Source organism: Macrobrachium rosenbergii, chromosome 46, assembly GCF_040412425.1.
Source record: "Macrobrachium rosenbergii isolate ZJJX-2024 chromosome 46, ASM4041242v1, whole genome shotgun sequence".
Taxonomy (NCBI): domain Eukaryota; kingdom Metazoa; phylum Arthropoda; class Malacostraca; order Decapoda; family Palaemonidae; genus Macrobrachium; species Macrobrachium rosenbergii.
This window is the reverse complement of record NC_089786.1, coordinates 8,948,777-8,967,500: the sequence shown is the minus strand read 5'-3', so window position 1 is coordinate 8,967,500 and position 18,724 is coordinate 8,948,777. Positions and strand designations below refer to the sequence as shown.

Sequence of the window (18,724 nt, the reverse complement as noted above, 5' to 3'; positions counted from 1 at the left end):
TAATAATAATAATAATAATAACAATGATATACCTTATTCTAGTTCAAACCTGTAGAGTACATTCATAAAAATTTCAATAATAATAATAATAATAATAATAATAATAATAATAATAATAATAATAATAATAATAATAATATACCTTATTTCCGTTAAAACCTGAAGAGTACATTCATAAAAATAATAATATACTTTTTTACAGTTCGAAGACATAACCGAAAATAACTCCAGAGTTGTGATATATTAAAATGACGAAGAATAAAGACATATCTAAAATATTTCAAAAACCTGTGATCAATTAATTTAAAAGCATTCACATATTGTGATATTCAGTTTAAAATCTCTCATCACTGATGTGTGATACAGTAATTTAAAAATAATTCATTTATCATTTATCACATTTAAAATTATACGCGGAGTTTGGATTAGTAAGCAAAAAACATCAGAATGACTATCACAATGTTTCAATCACCCCCGCCCCATCATAACCAAATTAAGTCATTAAAGTAAATTTCAGACTTCCAATAATTCGAACTTTTATTTTTTACAAAACATCAGCTTAAACATCACACACATAGGAAGACCCAACCGTTACACCTTGAAACATTATTATTATTATATTATAAAATTATTATTTTTTATCAAAAATACACACACACATATATAGCACCGAAGAAAAACCCATTAATTCGCTAAGCAAGAAACGAACACAAAAGAACATAAAGTATTCGGAAGAAAATGAAGAATGCATTCCTTTCCTCCTCCTCCTCCTCCTCCTCTTCTTCTTCCACTTCTTCTCCATCATTTTCAATTAAGAAACGCACACCTGGTCTCTCTTCACGGTTTCATTACGAAGAAGGTGCCAGTCAGGGTTCGAACGAATTAACATCAATTTGCAAGAATTTCGACGCAATTCCTAGATATATTTTTAAAACAATGAATATATAATGATATATATATATATATATATATATATATATATATATATATATATATATATAAACACACAGAGCCATTTAGTTAACATGGAGTGGCTACCTGGAGAAAATTAAAACAATTTATAATTTACATTATATGCTGGATCGTGGGTGAACACATATGCAAAGAACCTTTACAACATCTGCCCCATACACATACATACATACATACGTACAAACGTATATATATACATATATATATAAATGAATACATATATAATACATGTATATACTTATTTATATATACATCTCTATACAGTGCATAAGTAAGTCAGTATAACTCGCTCCTGCTACTGGTTATCGAAAGTCCAAGCGATCTCTACCACGTCATGTTAAAAAAAAAAAATTATACTACTCTTGATTCATGAGCTCGAATCATGAAAACGTCCACACGGTGGCATTTACTTTTACTGACGAGTTTCAAGATTTCAGGGGAGACTGATTCAAAACGCAGTGATTCTGTGACGTAAGTTTCCTGCGATGATGCTCTTCAATTCATCTTTTGCTTATTCTGCCTTATTTCGCTTGTCTTACTCCTCTATTCCTATCTCAATCTTTTCTTTTTATTCACACCCGGTCTTCCTAAATTGGAGGACCCTGCAATTAAACTCAGTGATTGACAAAAAATACAGGCGACAATAATTTCGGTGAAATGTCAAGGAAATGGTACTTACTGTACATTTTCGTGGGGCAGAACAAAGCCAGTCAACTGAGTTGAGAGACAAAGTGGAGGAGGAGGAGGAGGAGGAGGAGGAGGAGGAGGAGGAGGAGGAGGGGGAGGGGGAGGGGTGGGGTACAGACATAGCCTTTGGGAGAACAAAAGAAATAACAGCAAAGCAGATATATTTGCTATCTTATTTTAGTACTTAAACGGGCAGCCCTGGGGGAGCTGGTAATCAGCTCAGTGGTCCGGTAAAACTATCTTAATAATAACAATAATAATTAGTACTTAAGGAAGTCTTCTTACGGGTTATGGGTAATGCCAATCAACGTGATACCAAGGTGCCGTTCTTTAGTGTACTGTGCATGTACGAGTATGCATGTATGTATGTATATATATATATATATATATTATATATATATCCACGAATTTTAAATAAAAAAAGATCGTTTAACATCCAGGACACAGTGCCTTGGGAGCAACTAACATCACAGAAAATTGTAAATGTTAAGTGTTTTGTCTACGGCAGGATTTGAACCGATGCCTGCTTTAGAAACAACGATAGATAGTGACTTAGACCACTGAGCCATCAAGAATCATGCCGTAGCCAATGCACTCATCATTTATAATTCCCTTGGGCGTTAGTTTTTCCCCAGGTATAGATATATATATATATATATATATATATATATATATATATATATATATATATATATATATATATATATATATATATTATATATATTATATGGTTACGTGGTCTAGAGGTTATCGAACTTCCTTCCCCAGTAACAAGAGACCCCGAGATCTTTTTAGCTGGAAGAATCGATCGTGTCTCTACAGACCTAAACAGCAAATTAGGTCCCTGTCGTTGGTCTTTTTTTTTTTTTTTTTGTCTTAGAAAGCCACCTGTTGGGGGAACGATCTAACGTATGAGAAAAAAGGACACATACAAACAAACATACATACCTACATATATACATATATATCACCACAGGTGAAAAAATGAGAGATCGGGTGTGGGTCCTGACAGGTTTCAGTTTTATTTCCAAGCCACTGACAATGTGTGATAAACTAATCATAAGTTAAAGTGATAATAATTAAATAATTATAAACATATATATATATATATATATATATATATATAATATATATATATATATATATATATATATATATATATATTTATATATATATATTATATATATAAAATAGTGCACGTAAAACCTAATATACGACTTCTGAAGCAACATTAAAAACAAGTCCCCAGAAACAATATCTAACAAGATAAAAATTAATAAATAAATAGACTATCAAACAAACAAACCAAAAGATAAAATAAACAACTAGATACGTAAATAAACAAAATAAATAAATAAATAGAACAATAAACAAATAAATAAATAAACAGAAAAATGAATAAAGAAAAACGTTCCCCGAAGATCTCTCAAAAGTGGCAGGTGACGGACGGGGTTGGGACATTCCACTCCAATTAGCCCTGATAGTTGCACCTTGAATCCGCATTGCATGAGTGATTTCATCTGGTACGTTGTTGGGAGGCTACATTTGGAGTTCTCTCACTTGACTGTGAGACTGGTGTGAACTTGTTTTTTTATTATTACACTAACAATTGCATACTTGTGTGTCTGTGAGCATTAATTAGCTGTATGTATGTATACTTGTGTGTCTGTGTAGGGATGTATGTATGTATGTATGTATATGTATATATATTAATATATATCTTATATGTATGTATGTATGCATATATTTATATATATGTGTATTTGTATATATATTTATCTATCTATTTAGCTATCTATGTGTATATATATACATATACATATATGTGTGCTGTGTATGTGTGGGGGACAAGAAAAATTGATCGTGCGATTTAAGATGGTTCGGTCATATGGAGAGAATGGAAGAAATATACTTATAAATTGATGGACAGAGTGAAAGAGGTTTTGGAATACAAAGGCCTTAACCACCCCGGAAACGCAAGAATAGTTGCAAGATAGAAGTGAATAACGCAGTACGGGTCAGGGGCTCGTCGTGCCGCTGATTACATGGCAGTTATTGATATGAAGTTTTCTACGCGGCCGGTTCATCTACGAATTACCATTTAATAAAGTATGAATGTGACAATGTAATTTGTTTTCTATTTTGTCTGTGGCCATACCTGTCAGGTCTAAGGCTGAGTGACTCAAGAAATAATTGATTACGAAAGAATATTGATAACAGAATACAGTATTGTTTAACTCTTCATTTGCCCATATAAGCGTAAAACGGGATTCAGTAGAACAAATTACGTTTGATATTTGAAAAGGAAGCATTATCAACTCCTCCCATTCTGATTTTTCCTAGATTCTCCAAGAGACTTTACTTCGTCTCTGTTGACTGTAACGAGTCCAAAAGTCCACATCAGGTCACCGAATCCATTTTATACCTTACCACTGATCGCCGTGAATCAACGGGTCCGAGCTGACAAATGGCCAGCATTAATCTAAAATAAGAAGATGGATTACATCAATGCCATGTTACCTCAGTGCAGGAATAATATATAAACTAAATAGGCCTAATCATGGATTCTAGCAAAAAAAAAAAAAAAAAAAGTTGGGACCTTATAAAACTAAGTTCTCAGGGATAGACAGAAAAGCCTTGGCTACAGTGAATGGGCAGTGTCCCTTTTACTGTATAACATACGAACATGATGGGACGGTTCGGATGAAAAAAAAAAAAAAAAAAAAAAGAGCGTGCTGACGATTGGTGTGAACCGGAAGGCTCTACATTACTGAGAAAAAGGAGCATGAGACACACACACTATATATATATATATATATATATATATATATATATATATATATATATATATATATATATATATATATATATGTGTGTGTGTGTGTGTGTGTGTGTGTGTATGTATGTATTTATGTATATACATTTATATTTATTCATATATATACATACATACATACAGACATGCGCGTTAAATATCATTAACGACATGTAGACATCGTCACATCGGATATCACACGCATACCATTTAGGCCTACGTAGAAATACCACCAACTCAATTTTCCTCGCCGGGGGCAACCGTACGAAACATTGTTCTCTCTCTCTCTCTCTCTCACACACACACAAAACTGGCCATTGAATCACTGAGAGTGACATTACTCACCAGTGAGTAACAGCTGAATGAAACTTATTCAATCGCACCGGAGCCAAACCGCAGGTATCTCGTCCAGTATGAGTCACGGAGAAAATTTCTTTCACAGAGTTGATTATAAATGATTGGCTCTTTGAGTCACGAATAGAAAATCGTCTAATAATAATAATCACTTAGGACTGGTAATTGAGAAAGAATTAGACAATCATAATCTGATTAGTATTTGAGTCATCAATAATAATAATAATAATAATAATAATAATAATAATTAACTTTGTACTGGTATTTGAGAAAGAATTAAAAAACAATAACAATCTGATTAGTATTTGAGTCATTATCAGAAACCAGTAATAATAATAATAATAATAATAATAATAATAATAATAATAATAATAAAACAAAACATTACCTTAGACACGTTTTCAGTACAGCACACTGCTTGTTTATGAAGTGTATAAATAATAATAAAAAAGCGAAGTGAATATTTAAAGCAGAATTATTTACTAGACAAAAAAATAGTCTCCTTAACTCACCCATCATAAGAAACCGGGTTGATAAGGCGCAGAATAAAGCTATTATTTGTGATGATTAATACCGAATATCATTATAATGAGTCTGCTTCACCTTGCTGTCAATGAATAACGAAATTTCTGCTGGAAACCGAGGCAAAGGAAGGATGGAAGTGATAGAAAACGTACCAAGGAAAACGAAGTTACATGGGTAACTACGTCGAACTGAATGGCACGACAACGTTCTTATTTGTCAGTCAGTAATTAGGGCAGCCTGTCGTTTGACTTTCCACCAAAAGGTCTTTCATTTCTAAGATTGAATTCATAACAGTGTAGGCTACTTGAAATTTACTAAACTTTCGTAAAGTTCCTATAGGCAAAATAATTACGCACACATGCAATGATAATCTTACAACTATGGTAGCCTACACTCTCCCTTCCTTACTTGTCTCACCATGTCAAAAAAAAAAAAAAAAAAAACTTTTATTGAGGACTGGAACTCTCTATTTGCTTTTGTGTGCCTTGATTATAATCTCAACTCTTTTTAGGAGGGGGTCTATCGCTTATTAACTGAAATAAGTTTATTTTATAGCAACTACCATAGGAAGCCTTCCCCTTCTCAAAACAAGCGTACAGAAATTTCATTTATCCTTCCACGGTTTGAGCAAGCGTACAGGAATTGCACTGAGCCTTCCACTCTTACAATATGCTTTTAAAAATGCAATAGGTCTTCCTCTTGCATCCCGCGTTCATAAAATCCACTGAGCCTTTCAGGGATTGCACTGAGCCTTCCACTCTTACCAATAGCTTTCAGGGATTGCACTGAGCCTTCCACTCTCACCAATAGCTTTTAGGAATTGCATTGGAATAGAACAAAATATATTGAATTTTGGCCAAAGGCCAAGTGCTGGGACCTACCAATTCATTCAGCACTGAAATGGGAATTGACAGTAAAAAGGTCTGAAAGCTGTAACAGGAGGAAAACCTCGCAGCTGCACTATGAATCAACTTTAGGAGAGGGTGGAAAGTCAGATGGAACAAAGAGAATATGAATGGAGGTACAGTAAATGGAATGAAAGGGGTTGCAGCAGCCGAAGGGACGCTACAAAGAAGTAATGCCTAAAGTGCACCTGGGGTGCACTGACACTACCCACAACGGGAGGAATTTCATTGAGTCTTCCACCCTTACAAATGAAAATGCACTGAGCTTTCCTTTCTTACAGCAAGCTTTCAGAAACTGCACTGAGCTTTCTATTCTTACAGCACTCTTACAGCAAGCTTTCAGAAACTGCACTGAGCTTTCTATTCTCACAGCACTCTTACGGCAAGCTTTCAGAAATTTCATGAAGCTTTCTCCCCTCTTACAGCAAGCTTCAGAAATTTCATGAAGCCTTCCCCTCTAACAGCAAGCTTTCAGAGATTTCATGAAGCTTTCTCCCTTCTTACCAAAACCTTTCAGATATTTCATGAAGCCTTCCCCTTTTACAACAAACCCTAAGAACTTGTATTAAACTTTCCTCTCTTGCGGCAAGCTCTGAAATACAACGATAACGCTGCCAAAGACCAGTGGGTCAGGCAGCCTTAAGCCTTGATCTAGCCGGAGCCCGATGGGTAGCAAGAAAATAACGGAGAGAAACGGAGGCTTCAGAAAATGCCACGTCTTAACAGCAGCAGGACAAAAACAGTGACAGAACTAGGTCTACGGATTTAAAAGATTCCATTGCTGTATTATTCTTTTAAGCCTGATTTCAAACGAATTTTATGTCATAATTTCTTCTCCAATTTTTCACTTTATATCGTCTTTAATTTTATTATTTAATTAATCATGAATTGTCCAACAAGTTCAATTCCGTCTTCTACGCATGACTCAGAAATGATCAGATTATAACAAGAAGGTAAAGACAGAGCTAAATTATAATTGTGAGTGATACATTATTTGTAGTATTACCACTCTCATTACATTCTTTCTCTTTGGATGTTCGTTGGAAACTACCAATATCACCCGATGACTCTCTCTCTCTCTCTCTCTCTCTCTCTCTCTCTCTCTCTCTCTCTCTCTTCTACCCCACGCTTGTGTGTAGGGGGGGTGGCACTACCAAAATCCATCCATATTCATTCTCCTTCTCACTCTCTCTTTCTCTAAGTGTAAGTAATACTACCAAAATCCACCCATATTTTTTCTCTCTCTCTCTCTCTCTCTCTCTCTCTCTCTCTCTCTCTCTCAACAACGAAACCGCCCTATCTCTCTCTCTCTCAACAACGAAACAGCCCCTCTCTCTCTCTCTCTCTCTCTCTCTCTCTCTCTCTCTCTCTCTCTCTCTCTCTCTCTCTCTCTCTCTTGTGTGTAGGGGGGCACTACAAAATCCATCCATATTCATTCTCCTTCTCACTCTCTCTTTCTCTAAGTGTAAGTAATACTACCAAAATCCACCCATATTTTCTCTCTCTCTCTCTCTCTCTCTCTCTCAACAACGAAACCGCCCTATCTCTCTCTCTCTTTCTCTCTCTCTCTCAACAACGAAACCGCCCCCTCTCTCTCTCTCTCTCTCTCTCTCTCTCTCTCTCTCTCTACCCCACGCTTGTGTGTAGGGGGGGGGACTACCAAAATCCATCCATATTCATTCTCCTTCTCACTCTCTCTTTCTCTAAGTGTAAGTAATGCTACCAAAATCCACCCATATCTCTCTCTCTCTCTCTCTCTCTCTCTCTCTCTCTCTCTCTCTCTCAACAACGAAACCGACCTACATCCGTTTACTGAAGAAGTAGGAACGCCCCAAGGAACCAGCGACCTCCGTAGAAGGATGTTATAAAGTAATGCACCTATCAGCAAAACCCGGGAGACTTGACCGAGTGAGTTCCTGTTTGACCGGATGCGACATTTCTCGGAAAGGGGAGAAGAAGAAGAAGAAGAAGAAGAAGAAGAAGAAGAGAGACGACTGACGTAAACAAACTTCTTAAGGCCACGGAGGAAATTGCTGTTGCTGTTTTTTTTTTTTTTTTTTTTTTTTACGAAGGGATGGGTGTGTATTCGCCATTGTGTGTGCGTAACAGGAATGTAAATGAGATTATGTCATTTCCAGCGCCCTGCAGTAAATACAGTTACTCCGTAATGACGAGAGTATTGATGGTATTTTCGCTATTACTATTACTACCGCTGCTTCTACTGCTAAAACTGTAATAGCAGCCACTTATAGCAGCAGTAATAACAGAACAGTATTTTCAAAAAAACACCCACCATAATAGTACTAATAATTCTATCATCTTCGTGATCACTACTAATACAAGTGCTATTACCGGTACAGCTGTATTAATTATTACCCCTATACGACGTAGTATCAGATTAAGTAGTAGCAATTATATAGCATTGCATCACACCTAAAACAATTACGCGTAAGGTATACAAAGGGAAGTCAGTTACTAGTTACTAGCGTCGGTAGATGAGCCTGTAATATCTTGCGCAAGAGACTTTTGAAATACCGCTAATCACCAATACATTTAGGGAGCTAATTTTTTAATTAAAATTTTTTTAAGTCAAAACAAGCACTGGTGTGGACCCCTGATCGTACTACGCTTTACAACTATGAAAGTCATAATCATTATTAGTGTTATATTACTATTGGCACTTCGAAACTTGAATTTGAGAAGTTTAACGGAGATAAGTTTAACGAATATAAGACGCAATCGTTATAAATATACAGATACCATAATTATGCTAATGTAATTCGACACCTAAATTGTTATAGACCTATTATTGCTATTTAATGTTATTCAAAACGTGCTAGTAATTAAACGACAACAACAAGAACAAAAAACTTAACAACATTTGACGAAAATGACTAAAAAATTATTAGCAGTGGAAATTCTCCATCTAGCCTAAGCCTAAAAATAAAAAGTGCAAAACACCGTACAAGCGAATACTGTGATTATTGTTTGTAAAGCAAAATGCGCAGACATCCTTTAAAACAAGCCTAAAAAGATGAGTCAGTACACAGATGCATGAACAAGTAAACAGCTATAGACCTACACATACGTCAGCATTGTGAGTCAATGCGGATGGTGCTTTATAGCAGTGCAAGTGTACCCATACTGTCAGAAATGACGGTACGATAAGACAGGGTCGAGACGGCAGGTCACGACCCTGGGGACGTTATGCACCTCAGATAGCTTTCTCTCGATCTTGGGCTTAATTAGGCTCATGTTACCCTTATACTAAAATAACATATCGCTTAGAACTTGTCGTATTCTTGAATCACAGATATCAAGGTTTTCTTGTTTAAATAAAAAAAACAAAAGTGAAATTCACTCACAAGAACCACTAACTTTTTTTTATATAAAACTAATACCTCAACTTTGATACAAGTTGCACTTATATAAGCCTAGCGTGGAAAAAAACCATAGGCCTACAATGAAGTTACTAAGTTCAAGAATATTCTTTTCCAAAATATTTTGTGGTTTTATCTATATATGAAAAGCGAAGGTCGAACTAAAACACATTATTGCCCTTCATCTTGGCAATAATGTGGTCGCTCTCAATGTACGCAAATGTTGTAAATTCAGCAATACTGTTTCCTTTATTAAAGAATAAGTTTTGTATACAGCGTTTTCATTGCACCTATGTTAATATCTTATAAATAATAAAAGCCTTCTTGCTTGCAATAAATGTCATCCAATAGGCCTACTGATACTTGATATCAATACTAGGGTATATATATATATATATATATATATATATATATATATATATATATATATATATATATATATAAGTAAGTATAGCTTAGTTTTACCAGACCACTGAGCTGATTAACAGCTCTCCTAGGGCTGGCCCGAAGGATTAGACTTATTTTTACGTAGCTAAGAACCAATTGGTTACTTAGCAACGGGACCTACAGCTTATTGTGGAATCCGAACCACATTATAGCGAGAAATGAATTTGTATCACCAGAAATAAATTCCTCTAACTCTTCATCAGCCGGCGGCGGGAATCGAACCCGGCCCATCGAATGACAGTCTGAAGCTCAACCAACTCGGCCAACAAAGGGCTTATAGCTTATATATATATATATATATATATATATATATATATATATATATATATATATATATATATATATATATATATACACTTTCTCCTCTAAGTAAGCCAAACTAAACCAAACCATGACAGTCAGCCAAATTAATAATGAATAATTCGACACGGGATAATCCGACAGTCACACTCATTCTTAATGAGATTCATTGGTAGCCTACTAAAAGCCAGAATTCACTCTAAAATGTGTTTAGACACAGTATATCGCAATGAATCAGATAAAGATTACTAAACCGATATAGCCTACGTGAAAGAGCAACAGAAATACAAAACACCGGGAAAAGCATGGATACATAGATACAAAAATAAACAACTAAACTATGCAATTAAATTTGCCCCAAAACTAAAAAGACACGGAAGTTACAGACATCAAAGGAGAAACTAAAGTCTCGTCTAATCAAAAGCAGTTATGACACGGAAGACCGATTTATTCACGAAAACTATAAACTGTCACTGTCAAACGAATGGGGCCAGCTGGATGGGCCTAACGAAGGCCTCCAAAAATAAACAAGGAAGACGATAACGATTCTCAATCATTTTTAAGTTGGTTTAAAAATCTAGTGATTTTTGACTTTTATCGTTTTAATATATATATATATATATATATATATATATATATATATATATATATATATATATATATATATATATATATATATATATATATATAAATTATTTGGAAAATTTATAATTACGGCTGCTGGACAATCCTAAGAAATTCAACTAGGCCTACGGCCTAACAAATTCACATCACTAAGTACAAGTCATCATAAATTTAAAAAATAAAACTGTATTACAGAAACGGATTGTGTACTGAGTATTTTTTTATTTTATTTTACGTCAACAAAAATTAAACACGAGGCAACAGGCCTAGGCCTAGACCTGGCACAGTAGTTTTTGGCCGTTGAGGCAAAACGGCAGTTGCCAAATACCACCTCTTTTATCAAATTATATTAAAGATAAACTGCCAATGGAGTTATTGATGAAATTACAATAGCAGGGGGCGATGTAAGTAATCTACACTTCTAAATATATGCAATCTCCTCAGATCAATATTACCAAATTCTTCACATCATTATCTTACCATCAATTGATATTTTAAAGAATCTTTACTTGTTTTATTGCTAAGTGTCAGATGACTGACGTTCGGAGTTTTTGCAACAACCAAAACATTTGTGGTTATACATGAGTATTTTACAATGTTGCTTTTTTACATACGTGAATCTGAATCCACACTCACATAATACATATAAAATTTGTTAAAACAATATTCGTGTGTGTGTGTGTTCCAGATTGAGGTTACATATTGCTGAACTTTGCACAAATGTGCAATTTCTTTCCGAACAATGTTTAAAACGTTATGATTGCGTGCACATTTGTTCATAAGGTGAACAAAGTCTATACAGGGCATTTTCACTGTTTTATGAAGTTTAAACGTATAAGTGATGGTATGAAAAAACGATAACCCAACTTTAGGCCTATCACATATCAACATCAGATAACTATCAAATTTCTTTTATTTTTTTTTTCATACCACATGACGCGTCCATAAGACGCTTACCTGACACTGAAAGGTGAAAAACTCTCTCTCTCTCTCTCTCTCTCTCTCTCTCTCTCTCTCTCTCTCTCTCTCTCTCTCTCTCTCTCTCTCTCTGTACTTTTTCCAAATACATTTCATCAAAGGCTTTAAGTACTAACCCTCTTTAGAAGCTTACTTCATATTGCCTACAGACTTTTGGTATATGACCATGTCCCTGAATCAGCCAATGAATACAACTGAATGTATGACAAAAAAAAAAAAAAAAACATTCAGACTGATTCGTGATCACCAAAGTTATTTCCAACCTATAGTACCATACAAGACAAACAAACCTACATTTCATTTGCACAATGGGTGAGGCTACACACTCACCTCTCTAGCCCCTGCTAGGCCGTGCACAGTGTAGCCTTCTACGCCTAACATAACTTTTCAGTACTAGGCTACAAGTATTTACAAGTACCTTGACTTACGGCAGGAGATGTTTGGCGCCCTAACTTGAAGTTGCATCAAGTTACAGTCCTGTAAGTGCCGTTAAGTTGATGTCTATTCTTGCCGTTAGCGCCGTTAACTTGATGCAACATCAAGTTACAGTGCTGTAAAATGCTGTAAATGGCGCTATCATCTTAGTCTTCGGAACTACATACTAACAAACACACAGAAACTGTATGCAAACAATTTGAGTGCATCAGCCTAGAAAAATTATTTTCTATTTAACTGGGTTTAGATTCAGCATGGGCCCTTGCTTAACAGTGGCCTAAAAGTGTTTTAGCATTGAAGGTTACCATAAGCCTGATGTGAAAATCTGGACTCTACCCAGCCAACAGGAAGACACGACACAGACATCAGTAACAGCCAGCAGCTAGTGATTTTACCAGTTATAAGCAGATGGCCGAAACCTACTTTTTAGCAAAAATTGATAAATAAATAAGAAAGACTGCTTCATAAGGCCTCAGTGCGCAGTAATGGCATGGAATAAGTCAAAATAAAGGTTACAAAAAATCAAATTACTTGGGAGCATGTCTTCAGACCCTTGTATTCTAAGGCCCTAATCTGCTACAAATAAACTTTACCCTCCTACTAAGTTTTAATGGGAAATTTACTGTGACTTCATGGTTTTACAATAGGAATAAAAGACCCTGGTACCAGGAGGTATGACAAAGTAGCCATTCATTACCTTGTTGACTCTCATAATTTACAACAAGAGCATTACATACTAGTTCCCATGGTACAACCAATGTCGGTCATTCTTCAGGGCAATGTTCCACATCCCAGTTTTGTCTAAAACATAAACATCCAAGGAAACTGCTGAAATCCAAGTTAAGTATACCTTAGTTTAACCAGACCACTCAGCTGATTAACAGCTCTCCTAGGGCTGGCCCGAAGGATTAGGCTTATTTTACGTGGCTAAGAACCAACTGGTTACCTAGCAACGGGACCTACAGCTTACTGTGGAATCCGAACCAAATTAGCAAGAAATGAATTTCTATTACCAGAAATAAATTAGTCTAATTCTTCATTAGCCGGCCGGAGACGCGGACTCAGGCCTAGCAGAGTGCTAGCCGAGAACTCTACCGATTCGTCCAACGAGGAACTGAAATCCAAGTGGAAAGCACTATTCCAGTGAGCACAGAAACAAAGATCTAACTCAGACGGCATTAACACCATCATCTCTGAAGCTATGGAAAGCCTTGTTAGCAATGCCTATTTTTCATTCAGAATTAGACGGTAAACAATGAAAATACAGAGTTGAAGGTAACACCAAATGTTGGCAAATGTTCAGAATCGCCAAGCATAAGTTATTTTTACAAATCAAAGCATGGAATGTCCGTACAATATTAGCATACATTGGCTTATCAACAGTCTTGAGTCTTGGTGTTGCTAGTTTACCCTCAAAACTATCTAACCACCCTGTCAAAACTAGCAAAACTTTATTTTGAACTACGGGAATGAAAAAATTTCAGTAAGGGTTGCATCAAAAGAACCCATTATAAACGTGCATAAAGCTCATAGGAACAAGGTAGAACTCCAAACAGACAGTTATAACACAGTATTACTACTGCACAACTGACTCTCTAATTAGTGTCACATTAGTACTTATCACGTTCAACATGGTAATATTAGAATATATAAATGATTTCATCAATAAACCATTTACCAAGTCTTATCTTGAAGAGGGAGTTTACATACAACTTCCATTCAAAGTTGGGGTAAAGACAATCACACACAATACACATTTTTTTTTAAACTTCTCCCCTTCAAATTGTAGCCTATCAGTAACATCTACTACAGTACTTTTTTTAATGTTTATTTTACATCAATAAACACCAGTTCCCCCCCTTCATACTTACCAATACTGAAATTCTTGAAAAAGTGAGTTAAAAAACAAAACCAGCTCGACATGTAAAAAGGGTGAGGTTATTACAAGAGCCAAGTACTGAGAATGGGACAGTCATACTATACATATCACACCACTGATACAGTGCTGTGTCTAGCATTAAAATCTCTAACCCTATCACTAAGATGCTGACAGCACTGGTATTACATGACTTTAATTACACAGCAAGTAAAAATATGCTTGTGAGAGACAACATGTATGTTTTTGTCCTCCAGGTAAAGAAATAATGTGGGTCTTACACTAGAAAAGTAATTTTATGAATACAATAAAGAATACATCTAAACAATGAGAAACACATGAAAAAATATTTAGACACACCAAAGTGTCCAACCCTAACATCACTTGAATATTTGTCCTAGTTTTCAAAGATGCTCATAAGTTAACACCAAATGTCCAAAACTACATTTATGTGATTACAGAAATCAAGTGCCAACACATACTGCAATGTACTGTACAACACAGTAACATCAAAATTCTGAAAGTAAATTTGGTTGTCATTATCAATTAGATATAGATAAATCTCATGCTGCCCTCCTTTACTTAAATATTGTGCCCAAAATCTCCAATGCCCAGAAAACAAAAGAAAATACCCAGTTGGCCTATATAACATAACTGATACTACTACCATTGCTTCTGCCTCTAAATAAAAGTAAAACTACCCTACCACAAACACACTTCCTTTGATTTATGGCAGAACAAATGGTTCATAAAGTGATTCTATACTCCATCTTCAAAATCAACTAGCATGTAACCTAGGCTATATATATTCATTACACTCAAAAGACCCATTAAACCAAACCTTAAACTGTGAATACTGGTGTGCTAGCCTATGTTTGGAACAAATATATACCCAATCAAAGTGGCTTAGCATAGGTATTTTAGATAAGTTACATTTTTTTAGTTAACGTTTTTCTCTAGCAATCTTGAAAAGGGAGTTGTCAAGGTCCATAAAATCTACCTAACCTAACTGCTAGACACCCAATGATTGAAACTAAAATTATTAAAATTTATCTAGTTATATTTAGCAAATAAGCTAGGCTAACCTATGCTGTACATCTCCATTGATAAATAACAAGATAAATTATGCCTATTCCGTTCATAGATACAATAGGGTATTTGAAACAATTATGAGCAAATCATGAGCAATCTAAAATTACATTAAACAATTAATTACAAATAATTGTGCAGTAGGTCAAAAGAACATTAAAGCAGCATTCAAATGCACAGTTGTCTTGGGGGCAAAATATGGCACTATTAGTCTTATTCACTCATTGTGAGAATAACAAACTCAGTCTTATTCACTCAGTCACTGTGGGAATAACAAACTCAGTCTTATTCACTCAGTCATTGTGGGAATAACAAACTCAGTCTTATTCACTCAGTTATTGTGGGAATAACAAACTCAGTCTTATTCACTCAGTTATTGTGAGAATAACAAACTCAGTCTCATTCACTCAGTTATTAAGGAAATAAACTCCGTGTTATTCACTCAGTTGTGGGAATAATCCACTCTGAATTATTCACTTAGTTGTTGTGGGAATACACTCAGTCTTCTTCACTCAGTTATTCTGGGAATAACACATTACCAGTCTGATTCACTCAGTTATTGTGGGAATAACAAACTCAGAATTATTCAGTTAGTTATTGTGGGAATAATACACTCAGTCTTCTTCACTCAGTTATTGTGGGAATAACAAACTCAAAATTATTCAATTAGTTATTGTGGGGAATAATACACTGTCTTCTTCACTCAGTCATTGTGGGAATAACACACTACCAGTCTCATTCACCCAGTCATTGTGGGAATAACAAACTCAGTCTTATTCACACAGTCATCGTGGGAATAACACACTAAGTCATATTCACCAAATCGTTCGAGGAATACCATTTACAACACATTTAACTACATATCAGGCTTAGACTGTCCTAAACTATCAAAAGAATGATAGGAAGACTGAGGCCTATAGAACAATAGTCTGTAGTACATTACCTTGAGGAATGCGTTGTCCAGAAGCAGAATCTGCGCAGAAAACTTCCTTTAGAAACTTCTCATGGTAGGCCTACGCTTGGCCTTGGCCTATAGGGCTTGATTGCGCTCGGTCTTGAGTTTCACGGGCTTGGTCATGTCACCTTTGGCCGTGGCTATTTGAAACAGCCTAACAGACAATTTCCCTGTTTATCCCAGTAACCCCCTGAGACTAGGCCTATTATTGGTGTCAAAATGTCACTTTTACCACAGTCGGAAGCTTAACCACCAATACCATCTAGGCTATGAAATGTTCTACAAGCTATCTAGGCCTATGCTAGGCTTTTCTGAGGATATTTAGCTCAAATATAACACAACTACACCATCTGATTGCACTGTTAACACGCTAACATACCGTGGCTAAAAAAGAGTAAATAATATAACTTTAAATTTCAACTGTATCGCAATATTTACCACCAAAAGAGTGACTTCCAGGACGTGAGAGCGAATGTGTAGCTTTAAAGAACCATAATTGAAGTTGTATTCCATACAACGGCGCATCCAATACTCTCCCTCCACTTTTGACATTCTTGTTTTGGAACGTTTTGTTTTATTTTTTTATTCCTTTCGTGCACGATTTACGAGTTCTTTATATCGTTGGTTTGTTCTGTGAACCTTAAGTCCACAGTCTTCATGTTTTTTTGTATTTATCTGTTTATATTCCTTTAGTTCATTTCGTTCATTCTAGGATTTCTGATCTTCCTGATCAACCCCACGGGCCAGCCCTCACTATGCCAATGACATTTGCCATTCAGGTTAGAAAACGGTGTCTTTTGCTATTAAAGTACACACACACACATATATATATATATATATATATATATATATATATATATATATATATATATAATAAATATATATATATATATATATATATATATATATATATGTATATATATATATTATATATATATATATATATATACATATATATATATATATATACAGTATAGATAGATAGAGTTATATTAAAGGGGCGGGTGCAGGAAAACAAGCAGATTCCATGTACAGTTGTTTAAATCTTATGTTTCGTGACCCTTTGTCACACCATCAGGGACATTTATAAATGAAATATCAGAGTGCTTTCAAAACATTGAGCAAATACATGAAAATATATGCACTTAATTACACTTCAAAAATATACATGAAAAAAACACGGAATTAAAATTATATAAAAATGAATTAGGCAGCCGCACTACGAAGAATCAGACACACTAAAACCTATGCACTAAATTACACATAAAAGAAGAGAATTTAAAATTGCACAATAAACATGGAAATAACAAAACCGATAAGTAAAATCACAGACACACTTGCTGGACAAACACCAACCTTTCAAATCAAGAGTAAAAAGCACACTAAAATTCATATAAACCCACAGACCAGAGAACCGAAAGCATTAACAACCAAATTAGGCAATAAACAGTGGAACAGCCGTAGTTTGGTGATTAAGAGAAGTGACTTTCAATTTTATATTGAGGCTCTCAAGTATAAGCAATTCTGATGTTTCTGTTGCTTGGCCTATAATTTTGAAATATTCATGCTTAATAGGTGTTTTACAGTTGTTAGCATGATTTCTGATGTTGGATAAGTTAAGTATACCTTAGTTTAACCAGACCACTCAGCTGATTAACAGCTCTCCTAAGGCTGGCCTGAAGGATTAGACTTATTTTGCGCGGCTAAGAACTAGTTGGTTACCTAGCAACGGGACCTACAGCTTATTGTGGAATCCGAACCACATTATACCGAGAAATGAATTTCCATCACCAGGAATAAATTCCTCTAATTCTTCATTGGCCGACCGGAGAGCCGAACGCGGGCCCAGCAGAGTGTACGATATCGACCTGTCCAACGAGGAACTGCTGATGTTGCCACAATGCCCTCTTAATTATATTCCTCGCGCTTTTTGGATATATATATATATATATATATATATATATATATATATATATATATATATATATATATATATAGCGAACCCGAGTTACCTTAATCACAAGGAGGTCACGTTGCCCACTAACCACGAGATATATAGTCTATCACCTCTCGTATATATATATATATACATTAGAGCTGGAATAGACCCATCCTCACCATCGTGATATATATATATATATATATATATTCATATCACCTCTGGTAAAACCTGTGACCATATATATATATATATATATATATATATATATATATATATATATATATATATATATATGATTAAGGTATAGTCATTATTTCCTGTCCCATTGTTCTGAATTACATATATATATATATAAAATATCTGTCCCATTGTTCTGAAAATATCTTACCCCTCACTCTTCACTTACGCTTGTCCTCTTGACTATTCAGTTCCTCACTTTT

At 35.1% G+C, this 18,724-nt stretch overlaps 1 protein-coding gene across 1 annotated transcript in view; it reads right to left on the bottom strand.

The window, feature by feature from the left end:
• LOC136830194 (serine/threonine-protein kinase Warts-like) overlaps positions 1-16,853 on the bottom strand; it is a 208,471-nt gene extending 191,618 nt beyond the window's left edge. The window contains exon 1 of the mRNA XM_067089470.1: positions 16,331-16,853. The gene's annotated coding sequence lies outside the window, so the exon portion shown is untranslated. The remainder of the gene's footprint in view (positions 1-16,330) is intronic.
• Between the last annotated feature and the right edge of the window lie 1,871 nt (positions 16,854-18,724).